Here is a 24,371-nt window from a genome sequence, read left to right as displayed (position 1 = left end):
GGGCTAGAAGCATATGGATAGATTTATTTTGAAACGAACAACACCGGATAATGGGGCAGGGGCTTCAAGGCCAGTGAGACCAAGATAAGATCGTGTATCAAACATTGTAGTAGTACCCGGCATAAATTAATTTGGATGAACTTCCATTTGATCCGACTAACTGAAAAAAGAATATCACAGTACACTAAGAATCCTAAAAGCAAGGTGAGATCATAAGAAATTATTTAACTAGAGGACTTTATAGGCCAAAGTAAGGTCACATCACTTCATAATTTTGCTTAATAAAATTTATTTTCTGTATTATTTTTTCCACACAGTTGTTAATATAATATGTTTCTTTTGTTCATCATTTTCAGAATGTTACCAATGAAATGCTCAGAAATTGTCCTTATTTCTTATATTTTCTATAATATGTAAATAATTTGCTTATTACTTCACACAACTAGTACTCGGTATGACCATCTTTTCAACATAATAACATTTAAATCATTGGTGCATTGCATATTTTTATTTGTTATCATTCTTGTTATTTACAATTGTAGTGTCGTAGTTTGTGTTGTAGTGGGCATATGTTGACACTAGTGCTCATTTTCTCTAGCTTCGTCCCTGGAGATGGTTCTATTGGTCATGGTGGCGGAGATGGTGGCATGATGTCGCAGGACAACAACGGGATATGGATGGAGGTATGTTCTTGTGAAGGATTATGGTCCAGCCTAAGGTATCAATTTTAGAAGATTTAGACAAGCGAATGCAAGCATTGGTTAGTAGAAAATTATATGTTCATTAGCTTTTGATCGATGCTTCATTTAATTGGTAAATAGTTTCTCACACCATGTTTTATTTTCAAAGTTGTAACAGTGTAGTAATTTCAAATAGCATGTATAATCAAGCCAATAGTCCATGGAACCTACATCTTCTATATATAAAAAGAAAAATATGGGTCAAAGATAGAGAAATAGGGTAGATGTTCTCACGTTCATCCAAAATGTTGTTCACACGGATTGGTGACAGTAAGGCTCGTCTGGATTTGACCGATGCTACCAAGTATAAATTTGATCATCTCCATACTAATTTGTTTGAAGGTTATCCTTGATTCAATTGCAAATAATTTTTTGCAGTCTGTACCCAATTTGTTTTCTCAATGATTCAAGTAATGTTGAGTTGAAATTTTTCTTACTGCCTCAAATCAAATAGCAAAAAGAAATGTTGATTGATTCCTCACATTATCGTACATGGTGGGCTAAAAACAAAGAAGTTGCATGTTGTACCATGGCTTGTGGATGTGCATATGACGGCAAGTTTGTGTATTGCTTGAGCAAGGTTAACATCACTACATTATAAGGTCATTTATCTTCCTTTATTTCTATACAATTTAATCTAACACATGATTCCTTCCTCTATAAAGTTGTTGTAAGCCCGACCTGAAATTAACTAGGGTTGCACACATCAGCCTGCATGACACTTCAACTGAATCTATTTATTTTTGTAATTGCACAAAGAACGAAGAAATCATACATGCGGTGATTAATTAAAAGAAATCATTTGATCAAAAGATAAGAAGAATGTGATTTGGACGCTAGAAGGCTAGCCCCTATTGCTTACCGTGTGTTGTGATGATAAAATCAAGCCGATTGTCCTTGAGTAAATTAATACTGCATGTACTAATCCTTCGTGCATTGTTATGTATATTGTATAATTGTGAAGGTGGACAAATTAGCATACAATTTTTCTATTGCTTTACTAGAGGAATTTGGTTACCTTTCACATATATGGTAGGCAAAGGTTTCTATGATTCTCAGCTTGGTGACTGATCGGCTAAAATATTTTCAGAGTTCCAATTTTGTTTGGCCTTGATATCCTATTTGTGCAATATATATTAGAGAAGGTGATATTTATCATTCATTCCATTGATTAGCTCTACAATTTTCTACTCCCTCTGCAGTTAAATCGCTACTTTAAGATATGCGTGCTTGGAGATTGCTTCGAGAGTTATAGTAGATTTTATTGCAAGCATATTCAAGGTAAATATATGACTGCAGAAAATATTTACATTATCCCACAAAAAAAGAAAAGAAAATCTTTACAATATCCATATCACCGAGTCGAGGCTCTGTTCCATTAATTATGCATGCTTCTTTGTTATCGATGTACATTACTCCTTCTGTCCAGGTGCATAGGGCGTTTAATGAAAATTTATTATTCCAAATATGTAAGTCACCATGCATGGAAGGAACTCCTCATTCCGACGACCATTACATGCTACTACTTTCATTGGTTGACGCATTAAATTGGATTTGCATGTTGCTCTTAAAAAATTAATGACATGGAAAACCAATGTAGTGATTGGCTCTTCCCAATTTTTTAAGCAGGCCAGAGAAGAGTAATATTGATTTTTTGATTTAGCATCCTCCATCTAATGTCCAGGCACCTAGGTTGTGATGCGGTTTCTTAGATGCCCTATGCACTTGGACGAAGGGAGTACTATTTTGTAAGTGCCTTGTGCACTTCAAATAGCACATCATTCCTGATTATTAGCTGTTGATAACACCCCAGAAACATTATGACGGTCCTCCCTTATGAATTTCATTCACAGAATATTTTTATGACATCCCAGTAAAGAAACCTGAATAATATAGTGTTACAGTTTCAAGGGGGGGTTACACCACTATAAAATGGCAACAAAAACATTGAAACAATAATGGGGTCATATAACTTCCAGCTGGAAAGGCTACTTTATGGACAGAATTGTTGCAGACGGAAGGTAAATGTAACTAAATATTTAACTATGTAATTGTTGGGGAACGTAGCAGAAATTCAAAATTTTCCTACGTGTCACCAAGATCTATCTATGGAGAGACCAGCAACGAGTAGAAAGAGAAAGAGAGTGCATCTACATACCCTTGTAGATTGCTAAGCGGAAGCGTTCAAGAGAACGGGGTTGAAGGAGTCGTACTCGTCGTGATTCAAATCATCGATGATCAAGTGCCGAACGCACGGCACCTCCGCGTTCAACACACGTACAGCCCGGTCACGTCTCCCACGCCTTGATCCAGCAAGGAGAGAGGGAGAGGTTGAGGAAGACTCCATCCAACAGCAGCACAACGGCGTGGTGGTGATGGAGGAGCGTGGCAATCCAGCAGGGCTTCGCCAAGCACCACGGGAGAGGAGGACGACTTGGGAGAGGGGAGGACTGCGCCAGAACTTCATCTTTTGCTCCCATGCGCCTCCCCACTATATATAGCGGTGGAGGGGCTGGTTTCTTGCCCTCCAAGTCCATTGGGGCGTTGGCCAAGGTGGGAGGAAAGAAATCCCATTATTTCCTTCCCCACCGATTGTTATCCCCCCTTTTTAGGGATCTTGATCTTATCCCTTCGGGATATGATCTTATTCCTTCTAAGGGGGGATCTTGGTGCGCCTTGACCAGGGGTGTGGGGCCTTTCCCCCACTACCCACGTCCATGTGGGTCCCCCCATGCAGGTGGGCCCCACTCTGGAACCTTCTAGAACCTTCCCGGTACAATACCGAAAAATCCCGAACATTTTCCGGTGGCCAAAATAGGACTTCCCATATATAAATCTTTACCTCCGGACCATTCCGGAACTCCTCATGACGTCCGGGATCTCATCCGGGACTCCGAACAACATTCGGTAACCACATACAAACTTCCTTTATAACCCTAGCATCATCGAACCTTAAGTGTGTAGACCCTACGGGTTCGGGAGACATGCAGACATGACCGAGACGTTCTCCGGTCAATAACCAACAGCGGGATCTGGATACCCATGATGGCTCCCACATGTTCCACGATGATCTCATCGGATGAACCACGATGTCAAGGACTTAATCAATCCCGTATTCAATTCCCTTTGTCTATCGGTATGTTACTTGCCCGAGATTCGATCGTCTGTATCCAATACCTTGTTCAATCTCGTTACCGACAAGTCACTTTACTCGTTCCGTAACACATCATCCCGTGATCAACTCCTTGGTCACATTGCGCATATGATGATGTCCTACCGAGTGGGCCCAGAGATACCTCTCCGTTTACACGGAGTGACAAATCCCAGTCTCGATCCGCATAAAACAATAGATACTTTTGGAGATACCTGTAGTGCACCTTTATAGTCACCCAGTTACGTTGTGACGTTTGATACACCCAAAGCACTCCTACGGTATCCAGGAGTTACACGCTCTCATGGTCAAAGGAAGATATACTTAACATTGGCAAAGCTCTAGCAAACGAACTACACGATCTTTGTGCTAGGCTTAGGATTGGGTCTTGTCCATCACATCATTCTCCTAATGATGTGATCCCGTTATCAACGACATCCAATGTCCATAGCCAGGAAACCATGACTATCTGTTGATCACAACGAGCTAGTCAACTAGAGGCTCACTAGGGACATATTGTGGTCTATGTATTCACACGTGTATTACGATTTCCGGATAATACAGTTATAGCATGAATAAAAGACAATTATCATGAACAAGGAAATATAATAATACTTTTATTATTGCCTCTAGGGCATATTTCCAACAGTAATTGCTCGTGAGTTGCAATGGAGACCTAAATCGTGTTAACATATACCTTTAAGATCCTCGTGCATATCCAACAATAATGGGCTTCTTTATGAACCTCTAAATCATTATTGTGCTTATTCTTCCTCCTCCGCAATAGTTCTGAAAAAGGCAATGGTTCAGCGATGTATTAAGGAGGTATGAATGAAGCTTCAATGCATATTTATATTTTGTTTGGTCTTGTACTATTTGTAGCAGTATTGAACCTCCATTTAAATTTTAGAAGAGGGCAAAAATTCAGCTTTGGAGCTACTTTAGTAAATAAAAACATTCCATTTAAATGTTGGTTCTAAACTACTTAAATCATCACTCATCCTAATGACGAGAATACTAAACTGGTTGCAAAATATTGAGGCACTGCACCTAACATGTATTAGTTGATTTTGTTGCAAAATATGTCACTCTGGTCCTAGGGCGAAGCTTCCACCTATCTCCAGCCTAATCCTACTTGTATATGAAAAAAGATTTAATAATCAACTGAAAGTTACACGTATGAGAAAAGGAACAAACTGTGACTGACTAATGTATTGTGCACCTGCGTCTCGTGGCCGTATATTCTCAACTGCAGATACCCGAAGGCTTTGATGCTTTGAGCACAGGACCAAGATCTAGGATTTTTAACTTAGTGACACTGATCGTGTACACTCTGACGGCAACAACACTTTCAAGCGACCATTCCTTTCCCATGCATGAAGTCAATGCCATGCATGATGATGATCTTGTAGTCATAAGCAACCTAAATTCTCGTTTCATATAGGACATCAGCCTGGACTAGCGCTTCTCGAACTGAAAGTGCTTTCTGTGGGTACACGCTCGTGTTCCTTAGTAGGACGTCGCGAGTTCGATTCTACGTGGGCCAGCCCATCACGAAACAAAGAGGTCGGAAGTAGGACGTCGCAAGTTCGATTTTACTTGGGCCAGCCCATCACGAAACAAAGAGGTTGGTGAGCCCAGCATATGCTTTTTTCCTTTGTTCCTATCGGTTTTTCTGGTTTTGTTCTTTTTTCTTGGTATTTTCACTGGGTTTTAAGTTTTCTTTCTGTGTTTTCGAAGCAAAGAGGAAGGATATTTTGTGGACTTTCTCAAAAAACTATGAATTGCATGCCATTGAAAAGGCTCTAATTAGTCTTAGATGGAAAATTTCACATTCTACGCCGCTAATGTAAGCTATAAGTAGTCTCGTATCACGTGAATCTGGCATCCCTCATGCGTTCATGTATCCTCTTTTCTTGAACATACGATCTAAATCGGGTTCTTCCTCGCCTATTCCGAGCACCGCCACTGCGCTCCTACCGGTGACCAACATGCCCCCCACGGTATGCCTCTGGTTTCGTCGCCTACTTTATCGTCCACCTCTTCATCTTCATCATGCACTAGCTCATCGCCAACGTCGCTATTATCTTCCCTTACCTCTTCATCTACTTCGATCACTCCATGATGTGACTCTTATTCATCTTTCGATGTGCGTGTTCCACCAAGTGATCTTGCTGCAAGGTCCGACCTCACCCACCTCATACTCTTTGTTCGCACCCATGTGGACATGCCATACCCCGAAAAGATACATATTTCAAACGGTGTTACTCTTGGGAGAACACTAACTACTTGATACATGTGGACTGTGGCTCAACTGGAGTAGATTAAAAGCTAGTTCTAGCACCGAGGGATGCAAAATTTCTTCGTAGTTGCCAAATGGCTCTAACTGAAAGCGCTTTTGGAGTCTAGGAACATACAGTGTGGATAACTAAGCATAGTAGATGCACAAATAAAACATAGTATTGCAACAAGATGATTGTTTTTTCTATGGCACGTCATGTCCAAAAACGAATTCTGCTCGGTCTGCTAACAAGCCCAGCACTCGTCTCGCCCAAGCCGCTGCCGCCAGCATGTCCACCCACTGCCAGACAACGGCATATTCCAATCCTCCGCGTCGACAAGAATGGTGGTGGCGTGATTATCCTAGCTAATTAACTCTTTACCAAAGCATCGATCTAGAGAGAGAGAGAGAGAGAGAGAGAGAGGGGCTATACACGCGGATAACAGAAAGTAGAACACACATTCTGACCATGAGTTCCTAGTGTCGAGTTGCTTATTTGGGGATGCTAATCAGAGAGAGAGAGAGAGAGAGAGAGAGAGTCTCCTATGTTTTCATGATAGAGAGTCTCCTACGTTGTCACTTTCATATACTAGTGGGAATTTTCCGTGTCGACAAGAATGGCAGTGGCGTGATTATCCTAGCTAATTAACTCTTTACCAAAGCATCGATCTAGAGAGAGAGAGGCTAGACATGCGGATAACAGAAAGTAGAACACACATTCTGACCATGAGTTCCTAGTGTCGAGTTGCTTCTTTGGGGATGCTAATCAGACACACACACACACACACACACACACACACACACACACACACACAGAGAGAGAGAGAGAGAGAGTTACCAGTGCTTATTTTTTCTAGCTTCGTCCCTGGAGATGGTTCTATTGGACATGGTGGCGGAGATGGTGGCATGATGTTGCAGGACAACAATGGAATATGGATGGAGGTATGTTCTTGTGAAGGATTATGGTTCGGCCTAAGGTGTCAGTTTTAGAAGATTTAGATAAGCGAATGCAAGCATTGGTTAGTAGAAAATTATATGTTCATTAGCATTTAATCGGTTAGTAGAAAATTAAATGTTCATTTAATTGGTAAATAGTTTCTCACTCCATGTTTTATTTTCAAAGTTGTAACAGTGTAGCAATTTCAAACACCATGTATAATCAAGCTAATAGTCCATGGAACCTACATCTTCTATATATAAAAAGCAAAATACGGGTCAAAGATAGAGAGATAGGGTAGATGTTTTCACGTTCATCCAAAATACGGACGTCGCATGGAATTCTCCTCTGCTTTATATCTATCTCATCATGGTCTCATCTCTGTAGGTGCCAGCAAATACATCAACTCGGAACCATTAATTGATTAGTTCTACGCGTGTGTATTACAAAAAATTGTTTGGCTGTTGCACCACTTGCATTATTTATTTAACACTTGGCTGTGTTGAATGACCCTTGCGTGGAGATGGATATGGGTGAACTATACCCAGTTTTTGGTATGCACTCTGCTGTGTTTTGTCCTAGCTTGATTAATCATCTTGCTGCATGTTTAATTTAACATGAACAGCAGGTTTTACTAGCCCTTCTTGTTGTTGTGTGTGCACTCCGGCTAAGCATGGCTGTGCTTTCAAGTGTAAACGATGAACTAGAAGAGCTCATCTTCATTGAAAAAAACTTAGCGTATCTAGATGATCCTTTCTGACTTTAGAACGTTTCAGTGTAATGTATTCTCATAGAAAAGTAAAAAAGTCTCTCTCGTTTTGGGATTCGTTACTCACACGGGATAATCCTTCTGTCCTTTTGTTTTTGTACGTGTTTTTGTGGGGTTCTGATGTAATTTCAAGAGACGCATCTTAATAAAAACATCTCATTCGTTTTTCTGCGTATGGTGTCACTTGTCGATGGGTATTGTTCGTAGTAATCTCATTTGTATTGGTTAATTCTCATTTCAAATCATTGGACCGGTGAGTGGGATTGTATTAGTTATTTGGAGAGATCAATTTGTACCCAGGTTCAACTAGTAAGCTTGAGTACTTGTGTATGCATATTGTCCCTTTTGAGCAAATGAAGGCTCCATTAGAAACTTGACTAGTTCATGTGTCTTGTCCCTTTTGAGCAAACGCCTGTCTTGTTTTTATGTAGCATTGACCATGCATGTCTCTTGTGATCTTTGATGCAGGCCGTCTGGCACCAATTCGATATGGTGGTCTGATGACGCCTCCCCTTGTCCATTGAGTATCCTCAACAGGCAAGAACAAGTGCGACTGCTAATTCAAAGCTCTTGCCAGGTGAAAGGATTCTGGCACTGCCTTCTAAGTGGGTGGTGAGTGCAGGCTCTGCTCCTCCTAGTTGAGCATTCATCATCACTTTTAGTGGCCCTTAATCTGCATTCTTTGTGCTTGGGATAAGGAAACAATATGTATGTATCTAAATTAGTACTCCCTCCGTAACATCATATAAGATGTTTTTTGACACCATAACAGTCTTAAAAACGTCTTACATTATGTTACAGAGGGAGTATGTACCAAGTTGTCGGTGCTCTGGCTTAGGACATTTCAGTTCCAAGATTTTGCTTTGCTCTGCTCTAAGCCCTGCTTGTCCTTGTACTTGAGCCAGCTCATTGTTTTGATGGATCTGCAGACACATCACGCTGTTTTTCCAGAAAGCCACACTGTTTTGGTTGTTCCCTTTGATGGTTGTTGCAACACTGGTATTTAATTTTAACACATGTAGTAGTGTGCTATAAGTCGAAAAAGACTCAAATCCTGAGCTTTATTGAGTTGCTGCTGCTGCTTTTGTACAATGAATGACGTTGTTCTAGTGCTTGTCATCTCTTTACTGACTTAATCATGGTCATCTCTGTAGGTGCCGGCAACCAGGATGATGCCATGGATTCAAACTTGTATCGGAGAGGAAATTCAAAGTAGGTCATGTGCTAGGCTTGCATGTCAACTGTCTCTTAACCGAGCCATTGGTCCTCTATATAGTTAGAGAGAGAGAGAGAGAGAGAGAGAGAGAGAGAGAGAGAGAGAGAGAGAGACTAGCTCGAGGAGGAGAACATACAGATGCCTAGTAAAAAACAAATAGATGCCTCCGAGACCGAGGAGGAGAACTCTTGTTAGCTCCAGCTGGGATAGTAAGCACATACAGATGCCTCCGAGGAGGAGAACGACACCTGTCGGTGTCGCCGCCGCCGTGGCCGGAGAACCAGCCAAGGATTTCTCCCGGTCCAATTCCGCAGCTCCTGGCATCCCACCTTCAACGGATCCGGCTTCCATAGGCCGCTGTCAACCAGATCAGGCGAGGAGGAGCGCTAGGAGGGGAAGGGAAGCAGCGTTCAAATCTGAGGAAGGAGACCGGCCCCCGCTGCGACCGGCGACAGCGCCCGCCGTCACTAGCTGCATATGTAACGCGGGACTTGCAGCCCATCTCACTGCTCTCCTTCTCTCGGATGCAAAATGGCGTGCTTCGTCCGAGTTCAACGTCCATGGAAGCCAAGACAAGGAAGCTGGGTGGCTTGGAGCCGTGGGATGTGTGGGAAGAGAAAGCCAATCTCCGGCTGGCCCGATGATCCCGGCACAGCGGCTTTCCTATGCCATACATCCCAATGATCCCTAGCCACTCTCACTCTTTCCTTCGCTTGTACCCTTCCACTGTATTCTTGTCCGAGCACGTCGCTCGCTCTTTCCAGCTAGGTATACAATAGGGCGTATAAGTTTGTGTGATCTATGCAGATTTTTTTGCTGGTTTATGCAGAAGTGAAGTATTTTAGAGCATCTCTAACAGGCGCCTAAAAACTGCTCCTCGCGTTAAAATTCGGATTTTTTAGGCGCCTAATAGCTCCAACAGAAGCTGTAAAATAGTGCACGCGCAAAAATGATTTAGGCATGCGCTAAAAGCGCTATCGCGTGCTGCAAATTTGAGGCGCCCGATTGCGCGCGCTTCATAATTTACACTGCGTGTTTTTTGTGCGCGCGTTTTTTGGCATGGTAAACCAATGTTGAGTCCAACGCGCTAAACGTACTTCAGTGGCGCGTTAAAACTATTTTAGCACGCGAAACTTTTGTACACAGGTTGAAGATGCTCTTAGTATATCAAGTGGTGTGCTTTTTTGTCCTCAAGAAACCGGGGTATCCGAGCTCTCAGCCCCATACACTGGACCTCTACTGGTGTTGTGCTCCCTTTCCTTCTCCAATAAATTTGTCTTTTTGTATGAAAATTGTGTATTCTGTACGGAGAATATGTTGTGCTCCGTTTTGATTCAAATGGCTCACAAAATGACAAAAATATTTTGGCACATCATTTTGCCTTTGTGTTGTGCCTCCTAGGCATTCAGTTTAACACTCAGTAGATCAAATTCTCAAATGACAAAAAAGTTTGATACATACTATAGCAATAAAATGATTGTCATTATATGTGTAAATGCTCCACGCAGCTTCATTGCCTAAGAAAATAGAATGATGCCTAAAACGGTACATGTCGACAGAAAGTAATACTTATACAGTTGACTGTTGGGAATAAGCTGCGATCGAGCACGGTGACAACCGGCTCAGTGCGCCAGATCAGGTCCGTGGCGGTGCAGACCGACATGAGCGCGTCAGGTCGAGTCTGCGGAGCTGGGTTACGGTTGTGCGTGTGGCATGTGTGCGTGCATGCCGTGCGTGTGTGCGCCTGTGTATGTATGGCGGGGTGGTACAGCCGCGTGAGCTAGGTAAATTAGCGGTCTGTTGCGGGTGGCCGCGGTGTGCGCGCGGCCGAAGCGTTTGGATGAAGCACCTTAGTGTGGCGTGCATGTAGTTAGCTCGTACACTACCAGAAACTGATATTTTTCTGTGAACCCAAAGCCGACAGGAAAATAGGGTGTACCGATAGGAAAAGTATTTCCTGTCAGCCACCCGCCAGGGTTAACCACCAGGGGTAGCTTGACAGGGAAAATAACCTATGCCTGTTGGCCAACCGACAGGAACTATATTCCTATCGGGTTTTCTCATTTCCCTTACGGGTTTGGCCCTTCAGAGTTATATAGGTGTCAGGTTTGGCAAAACAGGGAAATAGTATATCCCCGTCATACATAACCGTCAGGAGAAAAAGAAACCCAATAAACAAAACAAATATCAATGGTTTTATACATAGCTATTCCATAACTCAGAATATTTAGAACATAGAAACATCACTATCAATTGTTTCCATCAACCAGAGATACAAATTCACATGTCTTCAGATACAGTTCCATAGAATTTACATACATGAATCGAAGGTCAATGAAAACAGAGGTGCAACATCTAAAAACACACAAGTGCATCAACTAAGTATACACAAGAAGAGACCTCATTTTCTATAATTTTTGGTTGCAGCTTAAGTTGCAAGCTTCCCTTCAAGGTTACCCTGCAGTGGACATAATATAGAATTTGTAAAAATGTGCAAGTGTCAACAGTTTGCTACAAAAAGGTAACAAGAAGCAGGAACAATATCTATCAGATATAATAAGCATAATCTATTTGGTATCTCAGTTTCTCGCAATAACATTGGCATATATACCCAACTTGTTTTTGTCTCAGCAAAGTTACCCACTTTTACAGCTTATAGACTAATAATGGAGTAATTTGTTCTAGCATCATATCGCAGATTTGATACAAATCATGCAACTGACAAAATCCATTTCAATGACAACCTGAGAACATGCTTCTGGATTAGTTTGACATAATTATCAGCTAACTTCCTGAGCAATTAGTTTGACATAATTATCAGCTAACTTCCTGAGCACGTTAGTTCGTGGGTTGGTTAGCTGAACACTCAGGTTGTGTGGCCCATGCTGTTAGTAGCCATTGTTAGAGATATATCTAGGTTACATGTGTTTGGTAGTCTAGAATTTGTAATTCATCTCCTATCTTATCTCTAAAAGAGACGGCTTACCCTTCAAGTCTTTTACTCAATATATACTCGCCCTCGAGGCTCAATAATACATCCATCGGATTACGCCAATTCCCCTCTGCCCCTTCTAACATGGTATCAGCCTAATCGATCCAAACCCTAACGCCGCCGCCGCTTCCGCACCGCGCCGTCCCTGGGGCGGTCGATCTCCATGATAACCATCGGGGGCCGCGCTGCCTATACTTAGGGTTCGTCCACTGGTCGTGTTGGCCGGCTGCCCAAAGAGTCTTTTTTCCCAATCGTTTGATCCGGATTTTTCTCTCTTCCGCCGGTCGCATTAATCAATATTTTCTTTTTGGTTTTTCAATCTAAGATCAGTTTATGTCGCCCGCCACCCCACCGACCTTCATGCGCCTCTACTCCGTCGGCATGTTCAACGACACAACGGGCCTCGCGCGGCCTGCGGCAGACTATAAAGGTCGTCGTTCGCGCATCCGCGCGTTGGTGTGCCTATCGTTCTTGGCCGTACATCATCGCTTCGTTTTGATCAAGAAACCTACATCGACTCCACTGGATTATGCAGCGCATGGCAGTACATGATGTGCTGGTCCGGCGGCCACTTGAGCAGTTGTACGCTCATGGTTCTGTACAGCGCCGTCGGTGCAACAGGACTACCACCATCAAGCCAGCTAAAGATGAAATTGCTCTGCACCAGGAAGCTTCACGTGACACCTCATTAGCATGTCTACAGCATGCACGTACATGTGCAGAATCAATCAATCATAAGCTCGCGTTTCGTCTGCGGCTGGCGCGCCATCGTCGTCGCACTTCGCTACCGTCATTCTGTCCTCGCGCCTGACGATCCACTCCATCTTTATCGCATGTCCAGTCTAATCAACTGTATATGTGCCATCATCCACGTCCCGCGACCGACCTGATCAGTCGTTGCATGGGCCTTCGTCAATTCCTGTGAAGATCGTTCAAGCGTCGGGCTGCCGCTGTGTCGCCATGTCGGGCCGCAGCACCGCCGCCGCGTGGTTCTCTTCGTGGTTGCACCGACTCGCACGTTGCCGCTGCACCGTCCCTTTGGCCGTATCGACGTGGCGCACGGTCCACGCAACCGCTCGAGGTATTCCCGTCGTCGCTCCGACCTGCCCGCCACCGCCGCGTCGCCTCTTCGGGCCATACTACCGCGGCCCGTGGTCCACTCCACCATCACGGCGCGTTGACTTTCCGTAGTATGCGATGCGCCTCCTCCCTCGGTGTCGGAATGCCACCGTCCACGCTGGTCTTCGTCACGCTGTTGGGTTCTCCTCGCCTACTTCGAGCACCGCCGCCGCCTCCTCCTCAGGCCGTTGCTGCCGCTTTACTACCTCGGCGCCGCTGCCGCTTGCTCACCCGAGCCGCCCCAGTCCACCCCCTTCGTCTTCGTCCAGCACCAGCTCGTCGCCAGCGTCGCCGTCATCTTCCCCGACCACTTCGTCTACTCCGACCACCGTTGATGACATCAGCCCCATGCCGATTGGCGCCACAATCGTTGTCGAGTCTCCTTCTCTGCTGGCCCCTTCGACTCATCGACATGACGTACAGCTCGTGCAGGTCCTCATCTACGCATGCCCGGTGCTGACACCACCGATGCGTGCCTTCGTCCACCACGTGTCCCCGGGCTTGGCAAGCCTGGTACGGCAGCTTCGTCAACTTTGTCTTCGTCCGTCTACGCATGCCCGGTGCTGGCAACAATGATGCGTGCCTTTGTCTACGACGTGTCCCCTGGTCTAGCAAAACCCGGCGCCGAGCTTCGTCAACACCGTCTTCTTCCCAGCGCACCACTACTTCGACACCACTGCGTCCATGACTAACTCGGCGCCTCCTTGCGCATGCGGACCCACTCGACTTCCTCGACACCGGCCGCCCCGACTCGACATGGACCACGGCATTTTTCGCACTGCTACATCGACCTTGACCACCCCACCCACGCTCTCGGCTACCTCGACAATGGCACAAAGGGTTGTCACCTTGCTTGAGCAACTCGACGGCTTCCTCTATAGTCAACGCGTCTGCGACCCAACACCGTCCACGACGCTCCCGCTACGACTACGGGGGGATGTCAGCCATCGGCTGGTATTCTCTCTAGTCTGACCGTCCGCGATGCTCATGTTGTTCGCAACGCTACCGCTATGACTGCGGGGGATGTTAAAGATATATCTGGGTTACATGTGTTTGGTAGTCTAGGATTTGTAATCTGTCTCCTACCTTATCTCTAGGAGAGGTGTCTTACCCTTCAAATATTGTACTCAATACATACTCGCCCTCGAGGCTCAATAATACATCCATCGCATTACACCAATCCCCCTCTATCCCTTCTAACAGTCATCATGGTGGACCGGCTATGCATGCGTGCGTGAGGCTACTTAAAGACTCGTAAGCTGGTTGTTTTGATAAGAGCAAAAAAAGGCGTTTTGAGCGCCAGGGTATTAGTCGCCAGAAAACTATCTTCTTGTACTCCTTCGTCTACCTCCGAGAGAGAGAGAGAGAGAGAGAGAGAGAGAGAGCAAATTCCGGGATAGACCCAACATTGACTATTTCTCGGGGTCCTTAATGATCATCTGAATTAAGTAAGGCAGGCAAACAGAGGGACACCAGTGTCGGCTCAACGTGTCGCGCTGGTCTTTCATTTCATTTCATGGACAAAAGGTTTTGCGGTGCCGCCGCGGCCATCAGTGGTGGCTGGGGCGGCGGCGGCACGTTACCGCTCTCTAGCCTCTTGCCCTGCACCGATCACCCCTGGGGTGACGGAGGTGGCCGTAGCAGACATGATCCTCTCTCCTCTACATATATAGAAAAATCAAATTGTAATGAGACCCAACAAAGAAGAAGATATCAAATTGTTTCGGACTTTTTCCTTTTCTGGGTTTCTTCTGTTTTCTATCTATTGTTTACATTTTTTCTCTTCTAGTATGGTTTTTTTAGGGATTCTTTTACACTTTCTCTTTTTTATAGTTCTAGGAACTATAGAAAGAAATTAATGGTGAATATTTTTCAAATACACTTTGAATATTTAGTATATATGGTGAACATTTTGTTAAATACACACCAAACAATGTTTTTTATATGATGAACACTAATAGATACCCCGTGTGTTGCCATGTGATTTTTTGTGTTATGCTGGTATGAGAAAGGAAGAATTAAAATGCACACTACAACTGTTGGCATATGCATGCACAGTACGCATGAAAATAATTGAATGTGCAAATAGGTCAGATGGTAGTAATAGTGTTTTCGTGTAACTAAAAGTCTCAAATACTTGATACATAAGGAAAACAGTAAGGTTTTGGATCCAATGACTGCGTCAGATTATTTTGTAAACATGGGAAATAATTTAATCATCAATAAAAGTGGCATGCAAGATATATGGGCAAGATGGAGATTCTATAAAACGTTTGATAGATAAGGGGGACTTTAGCACCTTGATGGGTTAAGACTTGAGATTGTAGGAGCTACAATACATAAACCACTCCAAGGGAGATCCAATTCATAGATAAAGAGGAAAGTAATACTACCGAAAACGAAAAAGAAAAATATCAAAAGAGCTACCTACCTAGCCGCAGTCACCAACAACGGCAGCAAAACAATTATTTCATGGGGAATGCTAAAACTCAGTCGCCTGAGACTTTACGAAGTCTCAGTCGTCGAGATTAGCTGTCCAGTTTTATCCATCTGTTTCAATCGCTGATGTGTTCTTCCTTTTCAAAACACACTAGGCCTTCTGCTACGTGGGTTGTGGGCTGTGGCTTGCGGCCCTTTCTTTTGTGTTTGTCTATTTTTATATTCTCATAGTTGTCTCATGTAAATCTTTGTATGTTTTTTCTTCTTCTTTTTCTGTTGGTTGTGTGCACCATGTATGTACAGAAGAAGAATTTTTTTTTTGAACACACAGAAGAAGAAAGTTAATCGGGCAGATGACTCTATGTTTATGTATACAGTATACATGTGTACTTGTATTTCCATTTACAATTTTTTAATCATTCTTGTTTAGGAAAAATGGAACATTTATATTTTTTAGGAACATACATTTTGACACCGCATGAACAATTTTTATTCTCACATGTTGTTGTCTTATTTTTTTTATTCTGAGATGTGGTTGCCTTTTCTACATGACTTTTGTTTTATTTGCTTATTTGTATCCTGTCTATATATTTTTTACTTTGTTTCTTCGTGTATTACCCAAAAACAAATTTTTATTGTGTTTATATGCTATGTGTTTTTTTTCACAGGCGTACACCGTAAAGTTGCATGCCTCACACTAGGCATGCAACTGCAAGTGTTGCCCTCGACTGCAACTAACCTTTGTTTTGTCGGAGAACAGTGGGAGAGGGGAGGAGTAGTTGCATGTTTGTCACTAAGCATGCAATTGCAAATGTCGCCTTCAACTGCAACTGCATGTCCACACAAGCGACTGTAGTTGACTTTTGTTCTATCGATGGGCGGCATGAGGGGTAGTTGCATCCTCAGACTAGGCATGCAATTGCAAGTGTTGTCCTTGACTGCAACTGCATATCTACCCACGCGATTGCAACTAATTTTCTTTCTTATGTCGGAGGACATCTGGAGGGGAGGGAGGGGGGCAGTTGCATGTATGACCGTAGGCACGCAACTGCAAGTTTCGCCCCCGACTGCAATTGTATGTCTACCCATCCGACTTCAATTGTCCTTTGTTTCGTCGAAGGGTGGCGAGAGAGGGGGAAGTTGCATGTTTGACACTAGGCACGCAACTGCAAGTGTCGCCCTCGAATGAAACTGCATGTCAACACACCCGACTGCAACTAACCTTTGTTTTGTCGGTGGGCGACGGGAGAGGGGGCGGGGGTAGTTGCATGTCTGACGCTAGGCACGCAACTGCAAGTGTTGCCCTCAATTGCAACCGACGCTTGTTTTGCCAGAGGGCGGCGAGAGAGGGACACTTGCAGTTAATTTGCTCCTTTTCCCCTTTAATATGATTTTAGTTGCCCATTAGTAGAAATACATTTCCTTGTGTGTATATGAATATTTTAAAAATACATGTTCAAGTTTTTTTTAAAATAATTAGTGAGCACTTTTTGAATATGCGGTGAACATTTTTTTCAATATGCAACGAACAATTTTCTAGAATTTTTCATGCAATTCTTAGTAAATGTTCATGCATTTAAAAAATTGTCCATATTTGAAAACACGTTTCATATTTCTTTTAAACTGTCCGTAAAATTGAAAGCTGTTCACGGTTCTTAAAAATGCTCATGTAATTTTTAGAAAATGCTCACACACTTTTTAAAAAATTGTTCGTGTAACAAAAATGATGTATATACTGTATATACCTATGTGTTTGACCTTTGTCCTTCTGTACTTTAACAACAGCAGGCAACAACTTCATAGCTCGCGGGCAAGCAATAGCAAGCACAAAACTATTATTATTTTCTTCAATATCTTTTCTTTGTGTTCAAATACTTTGTATCATGAAAAAATGACAATAAGTTACATGACCATATAAAAAACACTACAAGCCTGCATCGTATTGCATATACAAGATTTTTTTTCCGGCAAAAAATAATGCTATGATTTGAACAAAAATATTACCTCACTCGTTGAGGTTGTAGCTGGATAGCAAAACACATATTATATTTGCAGTCGTACATCCCAACTACAAAAAGAGGGGAAAAAATCTGACAACAAAGCAACAGATCACAGGGGAAGAGATGAGATAAAAGCCCAGTAGAAGTACAAAGCCAGCCCGTAGCAGCACAAACATGCAAACAGTTCAATAAACAAAGCAGGCCTGGTTTGTACAGATGCTGATGTCATATACATATGCTGATATTATCAGTCGACTGAGACTTCGCGAAGTCTCAGTCAACTGAGACCTAGACAAATCCTTATTTCATTGCTTGACTGATGGAGTTTACAATACGCTGTCCAGGACCACAAATCAAGTAAGCGACGTGATAAATTAATGGGGACGCATGCCGGTCCGCCTCGTCTCCCGTGGCCTTGGGGCGGAGTGGATCCCGGCTCTTGCCGGTGGGAGGACTCCGTTTTTAGATCTTTTTGAGATTTGTTAGGGTTCGTGTCCTTCTCAGGAAGACGAGACGGCGCTGGCTTTCTGAAGATGGAATAAAGGTCTCACTGCCAAGCCCCCGTTCCGTTGATGCGTCTAGCATTGCCGGTGGGCGTGTGGAGGTGTGTCTCCGGTGGATTTGCTCGGATTTGTTCGTCGTTCGTCTTTGTTCGTGTGTCTTCAGGTTGGATTCTTCTTATCTACACTCTTCGTCGGCGACGGTTGTTGTTCCAGTGCGTTGGTTCTATGAGGCCTTAGCACGACGACTTCCCGACTGTCTATTACAACAAGGTGCCCGGCTCCGGTGAGGGTAGTCATCACTAGGTGGTTTACGGATCTAGATGTACTTTTTATTATTTTTAGTGTTTGTTGTACTCTTATGATTGAAGATGAATAGATCGAAAATTTATCTCGCAAAAAAAATAGGGACGCATGCATATTTAGATGTCAGTTAACAGAGGCATTGCATGCATGCGTGCATAAGCTTGGTGCAGCTGCTCCCAAGTGCATATCTGATGTCTGCCGTACACTAATCTAGCAAATCCAACCGCTAAAATAATTTAAGTGATGTGGCTCAAGAAGAAGCTAGAGAAATCTTGGTAGTGGGGGCTAGTTGTTTAGATATAGTTGATTTTTTAATATGCGGTGAACTTTTTTTAAAATACATACATATTTTTAATATATGATGGGCAATTTTAATATAGTGAGAACTTTTTTGTGCACGGTGATTTTTTTGCAATACGCACTGAACATTTTTAAAATGCACACAGAACCCTTTGTAAAAAAGTAAGTAAAAGATAGAAAAAAACGCTCAGAAAACTAGAAAACCAAGCAAAGAAACTGGTGAAAATAACAAAAGAAAAATAAAAGCGGAGAGTTTCGGAAAGGGCCCTAAAGCAATCCGATTGGAACTGCGTGCTGTTGATGGCGAGTCCTACTCGGGTTCGTGAAGCTATCCATCCATGTCCGGCTCGTACATGGAAATAGGTTAGCTTCTACTACGCCTATATAATCCCATGTACAGTAGCTATCCATCGTATCCAACGGAAGGAATACATCAATCAAGCTAGCGGTCAGCATTGCAGATGACTCGCCGTTGCCCATGGAAGAAGCGGTCTACCCCGTCGGCCGCCGTTCCGCCGGCGTCGCGTAGGCCGACATCGTTCGTCCGGGGCGAGCATGAGTTCCACATCGTCGGCTACAACGCTCGCGCGGCGCTGGCCAAAAACGCCCACTACTCCATCCTCTCCGGCGCCTTCAAGGTCGGCGGCCACAACTGGGCTCTAGAGTGCAGCTTCGATGACGACGGGCACCTCGCCTCTATGGCTCTCCTGCTGCTCACCGCCTACATCACCCACGACGCCGTCGTCGCCAAGGCCAGCCTGAAGATCGAGGACCCGCTTGGCCGGTGGCCCGCCGCCGTGCGGGAGAGCGACGAGACCCACACCTTCCCCGTATGGTCCGGCAACAGCTGGCAGCTGTCTCAGGCCGGCAGGAGCTGGACGTTGCCGGTGCCAGAGGCATTCCGCGGCCATGAGAGCCGCTACGTGCAAGACGACCACCTCACCATCCTCTGCACTGTCGAGGTCCTCCGGGCGGAGGAGGAGGAGTCTGCTATCGCCGAGGATATGCAAAAGCTTCTTTTCCTCTTGTCGGAGCCAAAGAGTACAACACCTGCGTGCATGCTGCCGGACGTGACGTTCGTCGTGGAGCAGGCCGAGATCCAGGCGCACAGGCTCGTCCTAGCCATGCGGTCACCCGTGTTCGCAGCCGAGCTCCTTGGTGACATGAGAGAGGGTACCACCCGTCGCGTCATGGTCGATGACATGAGCACCTCAACTTTCAGGGCCATGCTCCGCTTCATCTACACCGACGAGCTGCCCATCAAAGGAAAGACAACTAACGAACGTGGTTGCAAACAAAAATGTGCCGCAAGGCGTCGTGTGGACATGGCGCTTGATCTGCTCGTTGCGGCGGATCGCTACGACCTAGAGAAGCTGAGGCTCATGTGCGAGAAGTTATTGTCATCCCAACGTTGATGGCAGTGCACGGCCGACCGACATAGTTGCCGTCAGCTAGAGGCCTCTTGCATTGAGTACTTGGCGTCTGATGCCAATGTGTATGCCAATATCAAGGCGACAGAGGAGTACAAGGAGCTAGAGGACAGCTGTTGTTCGTTCCTAGCCAATGTCGGACAAAGTAGCCACATGTAAATTAGCGGACAACCATGCCGACACCAGCCTCTGCCGGCCGGAGCAACGGATTGTGTCGATGTATAACACGTCAGAGGTGGCTCACAGTGTACACGAGTTGAGGATCCCAAACTTTAAGAGCCTGCATACGAGCCATGGTGTTAAACAAAGATTCAGTTCTGACACTTTCCAGATAGGAGGCCATGACTGGAAGTTGGAGGTATCAGTGAAGGAAGGGAGAATTTCCGTGTTCACCGAATTGTTGACCGATCCAGGAACGGCTAGTGTTAGGGTGTCCTTATGTTTCATGATGGGTGACCCTGGTGGCAACTCGCCCCTCATCATGTGGCAAGCTGAAGAAACCTTCAACTCAGAAGGTGATTCTTGTGGGTTTTCGAGTTTGATCAGCCAGGAAGATGATGTGTCAGTATACGCTGATGATGGCTCTCTAACCATTCGCTGCGACTTTGTATTGACCAACAAGTTGTGCACTGTTACGAGTGCCACTTCAGCCGGTGTCGAAGACATGACTCTTGCGCCACCACCCAACATCGCGTCTCATCTTGAGCAGCTCCTTGTGAGCGAGAAGGTGTAACACCCTCGATGCGACTATAGCTCCCACGTGTCGAGGCACGACTTAGAAACATAATCGCATTGAAAGCATATGTCGCAAGTTAGGCAATCTTCACAACATCCCATGTAATATAAATAATAAAGGGGAGAGAACATAGTTGGCTTACACTCGCCACGTCAATCAAGTACATAAATAACATTACATCAACCAAACACTCATGGCCTGACTACGGCGCCAAAATAAAAGAGAACCCAACATGCGACACGGTCCCAATCACCCTCAACTGGGCACCACTACTGATCGTCGGGAAAGGAAACATAGTAACGTTGAGAGTCTTCGTCGAACTCCCACTTGAGCTCATACGCGTCTCCTGGAGCGGAATCATCAGGCCCTGCATTTGGTGTAATAGTAATCTGTGAGCCATAGGGACTCAGCAATCTCGCACCCTCGCGATCAAGACTATTTAACCTTATAGGTAAGGCAAGGTAAATATAGGTGGAGCTGCAGCAAGCGACTAGCATATATGGTGGCTAACTTATTCACAAAAGAGGGCGAGAAGAGGAGGCAAAGCGCGAGCTAGAAACTAGAGAACAACCTGCGCAAACAATACTCCAACACCGTGTCCATTTCCCAGACTCCACCGAGAAGAGGCTATCACGGTAACACACTCAGTTGATTCATTTTAATTAAGTTAAGGTTCAAATTATCTATAAACGGACATTAACAAATTCCCATCTGCCCATAACCGCGGGCACGGCTTTCGAAAGTTCAATCCCAGCAGGGGAGTCCCAACTTAGCCCATGACAAGCTCTCACGGTCAACGAAGGAATAGACCTCCTCCCAAGACGTTCCGATCAGACTCCGTATCTCGGTAACTCAAGACACTTCGACAGGTTAAAACAAGACCAGCAACACCGCCCGAATGTGCCGACAAATCCCGATAGGAGCTGCACATATCTCTTTCTCAGGGCACACTCAGATGAGACATCCTACGAGTAAAACCAACCCTCAAGTTGCCCCGAGGTGGCCCCGCAGTCTACTCGGTCGGACCAACACTCAGAGGAGCACTGGCCCGGGGGGTTTAAAATAAGATGACCCGCGGGCTCCAGAAACCCGAGGGAAAAAGAGGCTAGGTGGCAAAGGGTAAGACCAATGTTGGGCATTGCTGGAAAAGTTTTAATCAAGGCGAAATATCAAGGGGTTCCCATTATAACCCAACCGCGTAAGGAACGCAAAATCCGGGAACATAACACTGATATGACGGAAACTAGGGCGGCAAGAGTGGAACAAAACACTAGGCGAGAGGCCGAGCCTTCCACCCTTTACCAAGTATATAGATGCATTAAGATAGCAAGATAATATAATGATATCCCAACAAGTAAATAAATGTTCCAACAAGGAACAACCTCCAATCTTCACCTGCAACTAGCAACACTATAAGAGGGGCTGAGCAAAGCGGTAACATATCCAATCAACGGTTTGCTAGGACAATGGTGGGTTAGAGGTTTGACATGGCAATTTGGGAGGCTTGCAAGCAAGTGGTAGGCATCGTAGCAATGGCATAGCAAAAGAGCGAGCAAACTAGCATAGCAAAGATAGTAGTGATTTCGAGGGTATGATCATCTTGCCTGCACAGTTGTCAGAGTTGACTGGATCCTCGAAAGCAAACTCAATGGGCTCCTCGTTAGCGAACTCGTCTCCCGGCTCTACCCAAACAAGACAAACAAGGAACAAGGATACAATCAACCACGTGCAAACTCAAACAACACAATGCAAAGATGATATGCTATGCGGGATCCGATGCGGGATGCAAAATGCAAGATATGACAGAAAATGCATGAACCTGGCCTCAACTTGGAAATCCAAGTGTGCCACTGGAAAGATGAGATGAAATCGCTTGAAAACGATATAAGGAACGCCGGAATCGGAGTTACGGTTTGGAAATGGCAAGCGATTCAAATATGACACCGGTCTGTGATTTACAGCAAGTAGCCAACTAAATGCAATGAGATGACCATTCTACAGCACCCAAACATGATAACAAAATACATGGCAGGGATGCACACAAGATGCTTAACAAATGTCTAGCACTGAGCTACGGCCAATTCATCCATTAACGGGTTCAAACAAGCATGGAAAAAATGCATATGGCATACAGATCTCAGACTTAGTGAAATTAACACTCGTCTGGAATTTCAGATCAAGTAGCCCTCTTCGGAGCAAGAAAATTACATGCTACAGGATCTGAACATGGCAAAATAAAGCATGGCATGAAGCTACTCAAAGAGCTTAACAAAAGTCCCTTAGTGACCTTGAGCCAAAAGGGATCAGAAAATACAATTGCAAGCATGTGAACATAGCAAAAACATAATCAGTTTCAGACTTAGTGAAAAACTGACACATGCTGAAATATAACTCAAGTAGACATGTTTACGAGCTCGATGCACTCACTACGGTGCAAGTCATGGCAAGACAAGCATACATCCATAAAGAAGGCACAATATGCAAGCTAGACATGGCAAAAACAATAGCATAGCATGCACGGATCAACTACAACATCACCGGCAAAATTACAAACAAGTTGACAATCTGCCCAGATTCATAAAGTAGCAAAAGTAGAGCTCGATTGACTCAAGCTAGGGTGCTCCATAAATGCATACAAAGACATGGATGGATAGAGCACTACAATATTAACAAAACTCCCTTACTGATCATCCTCAAAAGAGGCACGGATCACTAGGAAACAACAAGAACATATGGCATCATGAGATAAACAGCTCCAAGACTTGTGAAATTACTAAGTCCCTGAAAACAGAATTAGCAAGTGCACCACTTTGCAAGCTTGCACTAGTCACCACACACATCCTAAAAATACATGGATTGCACCTCTGGAGAGATGACAAAACCCTTAACAAAGCATATGTAGAACTCGCGGGCATATCATGCACACATTAATCATGTCAAAAATGACAAAAGTGCTAAACGGAGTAGCAGATCTAACAATTAACTCAAGTAGCCCTCTTCTAACAGCATTTCGGGAATCAAGATGAACTCAAATGAAAATGGTGCAATGGAAAGAAATAATGTACTCTCTGAGGTGAACATCTGGATATGCTATATGCATGAATCGGAGTTACGAATGCAAAGTTACGGGGCCGCGAACAGAGGCACTTGGATCTGAGAATTCTGGGACTTAGGAAAAAAAAAACTCCGGAAAAAGTGGATCTCGCGGATCGGGACGGAGCGGTGCGGGGATGGGCGAGGGCGTTTGGATCGGGGACCGGTGGATCTGGTCCCGATCCGGATCCGGCCGGGATCTCACCGGAGTTGAGGGAAAGGAGGAGGCCGGAGCCTTCCGGCGACGACCAGGGCGATGAGGGGCGGAGGCGGCGGCGGTGGAGAATGGCAGCGGCGGCGGTGATGCGGTCCGGCGACGGCGGGCAGCTCGGCGGCACGGCAGGCGACGGGAGGCGGCTCGG

The 24,371-nt window shown here is 44.7% G+C and overlaps 1 pseudogene; it reads left to right on the top strand.

Moving 5' to 3' along the window:
• Positions 1–19,211: 19,211 nt before the first annotated feature.
• LOC119271688 overlaps positions 19,212–24,371 on the top strand; it is a 16,913-nt pseudogene continuing 11,753 nt past the window's right edge.

The sequence above is a fragment of the Triticum dicoccoides genome, chromosome 3A (assembly GCF_002162155.2).
Source record: "Triticum dicoccoides isolate Atlit2015 ecotype Zavitan chromosome 3A, WEW_v2.0, whole genome shotgun sequence".
Taxonomy (NCBI): Eukaryota; Viridiplantae; Streptophyta; class Magnoliopsida; order Poales; family Poaceae; genus Triticum; species Triticum dicoccoides.
The sequence above is the reverse complement of the archived record's forward strand: the minus strand, read 5'-3'. Positions and strand labels throughout refer to the sequence as shown.